The following is a 12676-nucleotide window of genomic DNA, read 5'->3' as shown; positions in this document are numbered from 1 at the left end:
TATCTTTTCCTAAGCAGCCTTCACGTTTCCGCTTGGGCTCTGAGAATTTGATTGGCTGTCAAAGTTTCCCTGTCGGGATTTTGGTCTTTGCTTCTGGTGTCCAACTTAACCACCAAGAATATATTTATCCCGCGTGCCGCGCGGTGAGCCGCGACGCGGCTGGGATTTGAGATGAGAAAGTTTCAAATCTATTCCCTCTATCGGTGGCCCATTTCGCTGTTGAATCATCTCGTTTCAATATTCAGTTTATTTCCTGTGGCGATCGTAGAGCCTTTTCCATTTTCTCGACCGACGATGTGGTACTAGAATGTAGCTTCGCGCCAAAAACGCGTTGGGGGGCGTAGAACGCTTGCGCTAGACGACTTGCATACAAGTCACGCGAAGTCCTGCCATCCATACGAGAATCCTGTGTTTGTCATCAGCAATTCTCTTCAGTCGATGGTTGAAGCGTTCTGCAAGCGGCCGAGTTTTCCACTCGTGTGAAATTGGGAGCGTTATTAAGAAGAAAAAAAAGCATCGCCAATCTCATGAATTCTCTCCACGGACGCGGCTTGAGTCGCTTTCTGACGTTTGCTTACGTTCGAAGAATGTCTTCATGTAGTGTTTTTGACAACAGAAGTGGGTGGGACAGCCACCACAATAGTTTTCTTGTGCTCTTTCTCGGAAAGCATGGTACAATTCAGTGAGGAGACAGCTGTGTATGAGATATTACTGTTGACACCGGCCTCCGATTATTAAGCTTTCTGTGAGCAAATGTGAGAGAAGAAGGGGGGAAAATAGCGTCCTTCGAAGTGTCATAACCACTCGAGACGTATATTGCAGACCATCAGTGGTGATCGATATCCTAACATTTTGTGCAAGTTACGTGACTGGGTGGATGTTGCCCGGAATACAAACTAGAACAGATGAAACCTCCGTCAATCCACCGCAAAGAATGGGGGCTGCGTTTTCAGGGTCAACTTATTTGGAAGTGTGACAGTTCATGGCTGGAGGAATGACCGATTTAAATTGGAGGAAATCTAGAAATGTTGTCCCAAAATCAGAATTAAGACACTTTCATACACCATCAATGTTTGAGAACAGTGAAGAAAAAATGCTCACACCAAGAACGAAAGTAATAAAAAAAACAAGAAAAGCGTAACGAGAAGCATAAATTCAAAAATCTACCCGAGTGTTGCTAATTTGGGATTTGTGATTCTTCCGTAAAGGAATGAACCCAAGAGAACTAAAAAGAGAAAGTTCGCTCCGTTCCGGCTCGCGTGATTGATGAAGGCGGCTTCTCGGAGCACGGAATCAGGCTCTGGAAAAATGAGCTCAGCGGCGCTTAAGGCTGAGGATGCTCGTGGAGGAGTAATGCCGCAGCAGCGCACCGGAAGAAGTAAAGGTGGAAACAGAATGCCGCGTTGTGCGTTGCTTCTCATCAGCTGTCATTACTTGCGTTTTGTACTAAAACATTCACCCAACGCAGTCTGTTGATTTGCAGTCACAATCTAGCATTCGCGTCACCACTTGTCATGTAAACAAAAACAAAATAAAAGTCGTATGAAAATCTTGTTGTGTCCACGGAATGTTGAATGTTATTAAAAACAACACATTGACATATCCGACATATTGAGCTTCGTTTACTAGTTTAGGGGAGCGTGAAAGAATAGCTGATTTGCAGTCGCTGTTTTCAAAATTAAATTATGAATGAAATTAGCTTTTCCATATCAAACTGGTATTCTATTTAAATGAAAAACATTTTTGTTTGCAGGTGCTGAAAAAGTCTCATACGAAAATTCTTTATGAAGACAACTCTATATTATGATGAAAAAATTCAGCAACAATGTTGGAATTGTTTAGCCATATGGTTGAATGAAAGTCAGAAACACGTGTTTCATGTAATCAAATAACATGATGTGAAAATTTTCATTCAAATTTTAGAATTTAAAAACCGGCTTCGTGTCTTCTAATCTGATAGAGATTACACTAACGAGTTCGGGACCCAAATTATGGCCCTAATTTGAAGTTGCCACCAGACGTCGACACCATGCCACTGTCATCGCGAATTCGGCGCAAGCAGTTTAGAACAAATGTTAGCGTTTAGTACAACGATGCTAATGACGCAACGCATTATTGTGTTCGACTAAATGGAAACACTCATATTTAAAATGAAGTGTCAAAGCACAATTGTCGCAACGCGACGCATAGCGCGGCATTCTGTTTCCACCTTAAGTGTTCAAACGCGTGGGAGAAACTCAAAAAAATCAAGGCTATTAGCGGTGGGAGAGTTTACAGAGCGAAGTTTCGCCCATATATTGAAGTAAAGTAAAACAAGCACGCAAAAATAATTGAGATTCACAATTTTTGACGTAGAACTATGTCTTTCATTGCGGGTGCCAAATCAGAAAACAGGTCACGTTTTTATGAAATAAAGTTAATGTTAATAACTATTTTTGACGCGAACGGATTTTGGCGGTACACATACCAAACGAATCGGAAATTCCCTAAGATTTGTTTGATATGCTATACGTCACAACCCCATAGTCTGTATATGGTTTAAATTGATTAAAATTGGAAGCATTCCCATTTCCTCATACATTTGTTCTGTCCATTTGTGTGCTTTCCCGAACAGAGCTGTCAATAACGAGCAACTTATCGACGAGCAACGAAGGGGAAATCGTAATATGTAAAGTCTCCGTGAACAAAGGAAAAGAAGAAGAACGAAGGGGAATATTTGCCTGGAGTATAAACAATGGATCTCGCTGAGGCAAACTTTCATCGAGAGAGATCGAATGCTTTTCTCAAGGCAATGGGGGTGGAGGAGTAATATTATGGATACAGTAAAGTTTTCCAACGGCCTTTTCGAAGGTCAGAAACGAATGAACTGAAGAAGTTTAAAGTCTTAAGCAAGGAAGGAAGGCAAACTTTCAGTATCGTTCTGTATTCAAAGCAATGAATATCGCTTGTTCTTCCTTGTTTTGCGTCATCACATGTCCTCGTTTCGGATTGAGCAGTGGACGCGACCAAATTACTCACTCGCTGATGTCTCTGGCATTGCAATCATTGCATCAAACTGACGCCATTGCATTAAGGTTCTGAGCTACATAATTGTGTGAGGAATAATCAAGCTAGGCTATCGTCAGCTCAGCAAGAAAATAAATGTTCTGGATTTCTTTCAGTGATTTGGTTTCACATAACGGTACGAAAACTCCCTCCATAAAGCATGACAGCTAAGCTAATCTAGACTGGCAATGTTAACAGAAAGGGCTTCTGTTGAGAAGAGCGCAAAACGGAGATAAATGTGTTAAATATACACACATATATTGCTTCAATCCATCGATATATGGACATTTGTTTGACATTTTCATGTAATATTTTTTTCAGTGTATTTTTTTTAATTTGCTTTTGTGTTTTTCCATGAAAGTTTTAAAAATTTTCTTTGACCGAAATATAGTAGATCCTATAGTTTTTGAATTAGAAATATTTGTAGAAAAATAGAAAAAAAACATCGGTTCTTTTCAAAAAGTAGTCTATTTTTTTGGAGATATCAGTTTTCACTGTTCCTTGAATGACCAATGTCTTAACACACACAATGTTTCATTGCAATTTGAGATGGCTAGTCGTATGGCATGGAATTCGTAATATGTAATATTTAATTTAGTAAGAAAGAACAATTCAAAAAAAAAAGATTACGCTTTTTTTGTCAAACCTTCGGATAGTAAAAGTTGGTCAAATGAAAGGGCAGCTGCTGGTCAAAGAAGAAATATTTTCTCTATAATTTGTTCAGAAATCCCGTGAACCAGCTCTTTTGAACCGTTTTTGAACATTGGATGTTAGCTGGAACTCAATATGCAGCTACCTCACAGCCATTCATGTCCTGGGATTTATATCGTCATATTTTTCGTATTTTCTGATGGGATTCAACCTAGATTTCAATCAATACCATATTAAATAGTAATTCATTCAGAGAAAAAAATCCATAACAAAATTTTTCAATTTCACAAACATTCCGGTAATGGTTATCACGATAACACGTAGGGGAGGTGGGGGTAAAACGGACATGTTAAGAAGAACTTCAGTTATATCTTTGGAAACTCATGTTTCCCAAAACTTTGATGCAGTTTCTTATAATTTAATATACTGTTTTTCTACCTAATTGGCCAAATATTTCACAAAAAGTGTTTTTCAATGTTTTTTTTACTGAAATTAAAACATACCGAAAAGTACAACATTTTTTTCGATGCGGATATAACGGACATGTAGGGGGGGTCATATGGACAGGTTTGTAATATATGAAGCGTAGAGGTTTATCGATCGCGAGAGGAATAATTTTATTCAACGTCTGATCTCATCACGAATGTCCGTTAAACGATGAAAAAATCGAATTAATCCACCTACGGACACACCCTCAACTATTTTGCTTTTGGTTCCAGTCAGCTTCTAAACAGTCCACATTTGGCAATTTGATTTCCATTTTCAGACGCAGGGCATTCCTTATGAATAGATTGAACAGAATTTTCACAGTTCATCCCACTCCCACTGGCAACTGTCCGTTTTACCCCACCAGTACAATTATTTCAATAATTGAAATTTTTCCACTCAAAATGAGTTTACTTTTCCGTACATACCTAATACCGCTACTCTGTTAACTCACAAACCGAAATATAACCATCAACGAAATGAATTTTGATATTAAACCACTCAAAATGCCTAATATCGAAGCAGCTAAAATTACATCCTCACGCGGAATCATGTATGATTTTCGGTTTTTGTTTCCCTTTTCCACTTTTGATCAGTATTCATTGAGCATTGAGGGTAGCTTAAATATTATAGAATAACATGTAGAAGGTGTTCTCATTAACAGAAATCGGGAATTACTACAACTATAAAAATCAACCAACTGTCCATATTACCCCCACTGTCCGTATTACCCGTGGTTCCCCTACACGCCAAAGGCCAAACGGAAAAGATATGCCTAAAAGTTTTACCTAACAAATTTACACGGATATGCAGAAATTTCCGAAAAAAAGGTAAAAAAACACACAAAACACAAATTTGAGAAAAGCTTTGTATAAAATAAAAAAATCTATTTTAGTTCTCAACATGTTTGTTCTCACGCGCATATTCACATACAAACAAAAAAAAAACAATTAAAATAACTAAAAACTAAAAATTTCCAGCTTAAAGTGGTGTGTAATTTATCTCATTCTGATCACAAATTTATTCGGATTATTTTTCATTTCAGTCACGTTCTCCTAGGCAGCTGGCGTAAGGTGACCAGGTGACCAACTGGCCTGTGTGCTCCATCATGCTTGGAAGCAGGAAGGAAGCAGGAAGTCGACCACTGTTGGCCCCTAGTTTTCTCATGTCGCAGCTGTCATTAATCGATTCTTGTGGAAGGAGAAAAGCAACCATATGAACTGCACCCGAACAGGAAGCAACCCCTACCGATGGAACGGAAGTGGATCTTAAAGTCAGAACGAGCGAAAGGAACTGCTGAACCGAATGGTTTTGTTTCGAATCGATTGGTTGGTTTGGGCGTTGTAAAAACATTAGAATAACGATGAAGAACGGGTTTTGGCATCGAGTGAAACGAGTGAATACATTTATCCGGAAATTGCTGTGAATAGAATAATTTTCATATCGTCTGATAGCTATATTTTTGTTAGAAATGAATCGAACCTGTTAGAGTTTTTTATTTGATAGCTATATGATTTTTGAGAACAAATCACTACTATCAAAAGTATGAAGAACCTTAACGAATAACTATACAATACAATATTTTTAAAAGTTTTTCGATTCGACAAACAGAATATGACAAAAACATTTTGTGTACTTAGTGGAAAATAAAATCATACGTACATCTGATTTGTAATCGAGGATTTAATTCGAACTGAATCCGAAATCGTTATCACCAAAAAGCTTATTCCTATTCCAAACGGCAATATTATTCGTCACTTTTGCAGATTACAACTGAACCCCTCTTTAATTATATATTTTTTGGGAAGCTGAGACTTCTTGCATGACATATTGATCGGTCAAACCCTACGTTGTGTCTTAATTTTTGTATTTTCCAGGATATCTGACACTTTCCCGATCCAATCGTTGTGGACTTCAATTTAAAGCACGTTTGAACATTCAAATTACATAGAAACTTTTAACGCTTATTTAAACTTCATTTCACAATTAGCGAACAATGGACATAATAGAGCTTTCATAACAAGACGAATTTTACTGAGTGCTTCATTCCTTACAATTAAAAGACAAACTATAATACGACAAGTACAATGATCTATTGGATCGCGCAGTGCTGCCAGACGACAAGAAAAATCTCGTCTAATTTTGAGGAAGCACAGTCATGATCCAACACATACAGGGTGGGCCATTTAAAGTGGAAGCATCTGGCAACCCCATAACTTTTGACAGAGATGTCAGATTAACAAATGTCATACCGCGTTGGAAGCGTCATTTCAGTACAATTTTAAACATGGAACAATACACACTAAACAACGCGCTGAAATTGTTCAGCTGTACATTCAAAATAACTTCTCAATTGTGTTAACTAAACGTGCGTGGAAAAATAAAAATAAAGTTAAAACATCGCCTGGAGACAACACTATACGTCGATTATATGCCAAATTTATATCGTCTGGTAGTGTTGGTAATGCCAGTCATCTGTCCAGACAACGACCAAGACGTTTCGACGAGAATATTGATGCCGTTCGAGCCTGTGTTGCAGAGACTCCATCGACATCAGGTCGCCATCGTTCGCAAGAGTTAGGCATCTTTTTATTGCCATTTGTTCGTGAAAATGAATTGGACAATTACTGGTTCCAACAGGACGGCGCTACATGCCATACAGCGGCTGCCACGACCAAATTATTGCGCGAAATGTTCCCCGGAAGATTAATATCGAAAAACGGCGATTATGACTGGCCACCGAGATCACCTGATTTGACGCCTCCTGACTTTTTTTTATGGGGATATTTAAAATCCAAGGTATACACTGGTAAACCAAGGACCCTGGCTGCGCTGAAAGACAATATCCGACAAGAAATTGCTGCCATATCGGCCGAAACATTGGGCAAAGTGATGGAAAATGCCGAAAAAAGGGCACATTTTGCGGTCAAGGCCAGAGGCGGTCATTTACGAGATATCATAATCAAAAAGTAGTTAGAACAAATCTCCTTGGACCAAAATAAATGAATTTAAAAAAAAAATTTAAAATTCCACTTCTTTACTTTGCTATTGCGAAAACAAATCCTTCCACTTTAAATGGCCCACCCTGTATATAAACTTCCGCCATATATGTCTTTTGATTTTTAGACATATTTTTTTAAATGAAACGTAGGACTCAATATTTAGAAAAAAAAAATCTCAAATCAATTTTTCGATTTGCTTTGACAAAATCGAAATTTCGGTGGATTTTCTTCAGAAACGAATTCTTTTTCGTTGAAACCTTTTTCTCGTGGAATTTCTAAATGTGTACGATTATTAAATTTTGTTTTTTAAAGGGTCCGGTAGGCCAATTATTCTTGTTATTCTTATTATCGAAAATACTACCATGGAGCAATTCCACCCCAAATCAGACGAAAAACAGCAAAACTTGGTATAAATGATGGAAGCTACCCAGACAATTTTTATTATCATATGACCAAATTCAATCAGGACTGATCTTTCATAAGTGTGTATGTAGAAACATTGAACTTTTTTTTCAAAAAAGCGTCACACAAAAACCATTTGTCCGATTAAAATATGTTGTTCGACAAAGTTCTTATAAAATAAATGAGCCATTTGAGAAAAATAATATTTCAAAAGTACTATTAAAAAATCTTTCTCAAAAATTTAATTTTACATTAAAAACATCTATATCTCAAAACATCCATCATTCGATATTTTTTGTCTATATTTATTGTAAAGCCCTTCCAATTTAACAAAGTTTGACGTACAGTGATGCCGTGGTAAACTCACCAAAATGAAGATATGAATTTTTAAAAATTTTAGAAATTTGAATATTTTGTGAAATCGTAACCATTTAAGAGAAGTAGCATAGAAAATGAAATTTAGATGCGATTCTACATGAAAAACTGTATAACGAATTTCATGCTAACTCGTCTTAGGAGTTGGCAGCACCGTTTCAGATAGCAGTAAAACGTTGTGGGTGTAAAGGCATCCTGGGTCCTGGGCATGGCAACTTTGCATACTTGAAATCTTCGAAAAATAATTAGACTACTTTTGGAAAGGGGTCAAATTGTTTTAAAACTAAAACTCATTTTTCTCAAAAACGTATTTTTTGAAATTCTCAAAAACAATACATTCGAAGGTGGGCACTTTTACAGGGAAAAAGTTTTTCTAACAAAAACTTTTTCATGTTTTCTTTGAAAAAATTACAACTAATCCTAATTTTGTTTAAATTTGTATGTATGCTTAAAATTCTGAAAAAAAATCCATATGAATAGCCCATATAATTAACAACAATTCACTCATACATTGGAAAAAGGGCACTTTTACAGGAAAAAAAGTTTTTCGAACAACAATTGTTTCATGTTTTTCTTTGAAAAATGACTATTAGTGTTTAATTTGTAACATTTGTATGTTTAAATTATCATGATTTCCATGCTCTGCTAACTTTTTTCTATTCAGAAACATGTCAAGAACATGCCAAACGCGAGAATTTACACACACAAATTTAACGAGTAAAACATTTTTTGACGTAGGACTACGTCTTTCATTTCTATACCGGGGTGTAAAATCAAAGCTTCGAAACCGAAAGCGTTACGCCGGAGACCGAGATTTTGAGCGTTAATAGCTCCTAAACAACTGAACGAAATGGTATGATAAACACTTCATTCGAAAGATAAAATGTCTACGCGTTATATACTTGTTACTTTTTGATCCAAAAACTTGTTTCAATAGTCTTAAAATTGCTTTCAAAACAGGCTATTGAAATCACCAATCGGTATATAAGCGAGCGGCGCTCGGAAATCCACTCAGTTCTAATTGAACAGCGATTGGAGCATGTTGTCGCTGTTGCGGTGAAGCTCTTTATTTATCATGAAAGCGCGGATGAACGGTGTCACCAAGAGCCTGTTTGTGCACCCTAGGCCAGAAGGGAATCTATCAGGAGGAGAGTGATGCCACAAACGGTTCCCTGGGAAGACATCGCTACACACACATACACCGCGGCTATTAACAGGTGGTTATCGAGTTGACATTAACCACTGGTGGGCTTCCAGTATCGAGGAAAATGTGGAAATATCTAATCGTTACTGAAAATAATCTGCCAGTTCCTTTGAGAATTTTCAAAATACATTCATGTGAAAGAGTTTAATTGAATGTTTTCTATCCATGTAACACTGTGACCAAATACATTTGGTTTTGTGGTTTTTCAATCAATCGCAATTAACAGGATAGCTTCAGAAGATTATTCTTCCCCATCAGTAGGATATTTCCGTATCCAATATTGTATGCGCCCGCAATCGATTATTGCTCAGTCGCCGAAAGTTCCGAGCTCAGAGAGTTCATTCCCCTCTAGTTTGCCTTCCAAATTGCCATCGTAAACCACACCATCTCTCGATTCAATCACACACAAAAAGCATACTTAAGCGATATTCTGGTGGTGAGACACATTCATTTTTCGTGAGGACATCGACAAGACAACATCGTTGCCTAACGTGCTGGAGGAGGTGGACGGCGAAGGATCGACACAAACACGCGCAGAACTCTTTCCGTTAGGATGCCATTCAGCATCGAGAAAGTTCCGGAAAGATCTAATCATTGCTGGAAAATAATCTGCCAGTTCCTTTGGGAATTTTCAAAATATATTCATGTGAAAGAGTTTGATTGAATGTTTTCTATCCATGTAACACTGTGACCAAATATATTTCAATCAAGTGCTATTAACAGGTGGTTATCGAGTTGGCATTTACCACTGGTGGGCTTCCAGTATCGAGGAAAATGTGGAAATATCTAATCGTTACTGAAAATAATCTGCCAGTTCCTTTGGGAATTTTCAAAATATATTCATGTAAAAGAGTTTATTAGAATGTTTTCTTTCCATGTAACACTGTGATCAAATACATTTGGTTTTGTGGTTTTTCAATCAATCGCAATTAACAGGACAGCTTCAGAAGATTATTCTTCCCCATCAGTAGGATATTTCCGTATCCAATATTGTATGCGCCCGCAATCGATTATTGCTCAGTCGCCGAAAGTTCCGAGCTCAGAGAGTTCATTCCCCTCTAGTTTGCCTTCCAAATTGCCATCGTAAACCACTTCTTCTTCTTCTTCTTCTTCTTCAATGGCACTAACGTTCCTAGAGGAACTTCGCCGTCTCAGTGTAGTATACTTGCGTCATTTTTTTTTATTTGTACTTAGTTGAGATTTCTATGCCAAATAACACGCCTTGAATGCATTCTGAGTGGCAAGCTCTAGAATACGCGTGATCACAGTGCAAGTCGGAGGAAATTTCTTTGACGAAAAATTCCCCCGACCAGAACGGGAATCGAACCCGAACACCCGGCATGTTAGTTATGACGCTAACCACTCGGCCAAGGGAGCACATCGTAAACCACACCTTCTCTCGATTCAATCACACACAAAAAGCATACTTAAGCGATATTCTGGTGGTGAGACACATTCATTTTTCGTGAGGACATCGACAAGACAACATCGTTGCCTAACGTGCTGGAGGAGGTGGACGGCGAAGGATCGACACAAACACGCGCAGAACTCTTTCCGTTAGGATGCCATTCAGCATCGAGAAAGTTCCGGAAAGATCTAATCATTGCTGGAAAATAATCTGCCAGTTCCTTTGGGAATTTTCAAAATATATTCATGTGAAAGAGTTTAATTGAATGTTTTCTATCAATGTTACACTGTGACCAAATATGTTTCAATCAAGTGCTATTAACAGGTGGTTATCGAGTTGGTACTAACCACTGGTGGGCTTCCAGTATCGAGGAAAATGTGGAAATATCTAATCGTTACTGAAAATAATCTGCTAGTTCCTCTGGAAATTTTCAAAATATATTCATGTGAAAGAGTTTAATTGAATGTTTTCTATCCATGTAACACTGTGACCAAATATGTTTCAATCAAGTGCTATTAACAGGTGGTTATCGAGTTGGCATTAACCACTGGTGGGCTTCCAGTATCGAGGAAAATGTGGAAATATCTAATCGTTACTGAAAATAATCTGTCAGTTCCTTTGGGAATTTTCAAAATATATTCATGTTAAAGAGTTTATTTGAATGTTTTCTTTCCATGTAACACTGTGACCAAATACATTTGGTTTTGTGATCTTTCAATCAATCGCAATTAACAGGATAGGTTCTGAAGATTATTCTTCCCCATCAGTAGGATATTTCCGTATCCAATATTGGATGCATAAAACCTTGTGCCTCCAACGTAACGCTCTCGTTTTCGAAGTCGCCCAAATATCCATTCATTCAGAATGAATTCAGATTCAACTTCAAACAAATGATCTCTAAATCAACGATAGTCCTACGTCACCCTTGCGGTTATACCATAGATATAACCCACTTCCTGTTTTTTTTTCAGGAGTCTCCATAAAAAAATGTCCTATATTCCAGAAACTATAAAAGAGAGAAAGTTGACGTCTTCGACGAAAGTTCATATTTTAATAAGTTCTAAAACTTTGTCTAATACACTATATTGCTATCTTGACTTTGAACAGAATTAGGATTAGGATTTTTTTCAAAGAAAACATGAATAAGTTGTTGTTAGAGAAACTTTTCCCTTTAAAAGTGCCCATCTTCCGTTGTATGGACTACTTGTTGGAAAATGAAAGGGTTATCCATATATTTTTTTTAAATTTAAAAAAAATACGTTTTTGAATTTTAGTTTTTAAAATATTTTTTTTCAGTAAAATATTTTTTCAAAAAAAGAATGTAATTTTCATGAAACTTTCTACATTTTATCCTTTGACACAAATTTTTAAGGTATTATAGCTTTTGAGTTATATATATATATATATATATATTTTTTTAAGAAATCAAGAACAAAATTTTGGCCCTTTTGAAAAAGTAGTCCAATTCTTTTTTGAATATTTCCAGTATGCAAAGTTGCTAAAAAGACCCATGTATTTATACCCACATCGTTTCGCTGCTATCTTAGATGATGCTGTCAACGGCCAGTAGAGTTGGCATGAAATTCGTCAAATGCAGTATTGGTAGTAATTAAACGAAGATATAAAATTAATATAACATTTTGTAGTAAGCAAATAAGCATTTTTTCAAGCTAGTAAAACAAATTTTGCTCTACAATGAATATTTTCGATGGTACAGAATTGGCGATCTAACGTACAAATCTACATCTAGGCGGCGCTACGGTGAAAGTGATGATGGTTTTAAATTTTGTAATGTGAGTTTATGGAAGGTTTGTAGTTCTTTCTATAAATTGCAATAGTATAATTATAAACGATTATTTGATTGCGATGAGTTTGGAAGAAATTTAATTCTGTGCAATTTCATATATAACATGTTATTTTCCTCCCTTTTTCATCTGTGAAAACTGTATAAATATTGACAACGGTTGAATCAAACAAGGTAATTCGAGAGCACAATCAAAAACAAGTTGAAAAATGCTTGTGCTTGTTCCTGCATGTGAGAACTACCTTGGAAAGTCCGGAAGTAAAATATACGTGATTTAATTTTGAGTTTTAGGTTACATT

The 12676-nt window shown here is 36.8% G+C and overlaps 1 long non-coding RNA gene across 1 annotated transcript; it reads left to right on the top strand.

Moving 5' to 3' along the window:
• The first annotated feature begins 449 nt into the window (after positions 1-449).
• Positions 450-5850, top strand: LOC129762902 (uncharacterized). The gene is made up of 2 exons (XR_008740742.1): positions 450-5012; positions 5228-5850. It is a non-coding gene; the product is annotated as an uncharacterized LOC129762902 (long non-coding RNA).
• Positions 5851-12676: the final 6826 nt, after the last annotated feature.

The sequence above is a fragment of the Toxorhynchites rutilus genome, chromosome 1 (genome assembly GCF_029784135.1).
Source record: "Toxorhynchites rutilus septentrionalis strain SRP chromosome 1, ASM2978413v1, whole genome shotgun sequence".
Lineage (NCBI taxonomy): Eukaryota > Metazoa > Arthropoda > Insecta > Diptera > Culicidae > Toxorhynchites > Toxorhynchites rutilus.
This window is presented reverse-complemented; position numbering and strand designations above follow the sequence as displayed.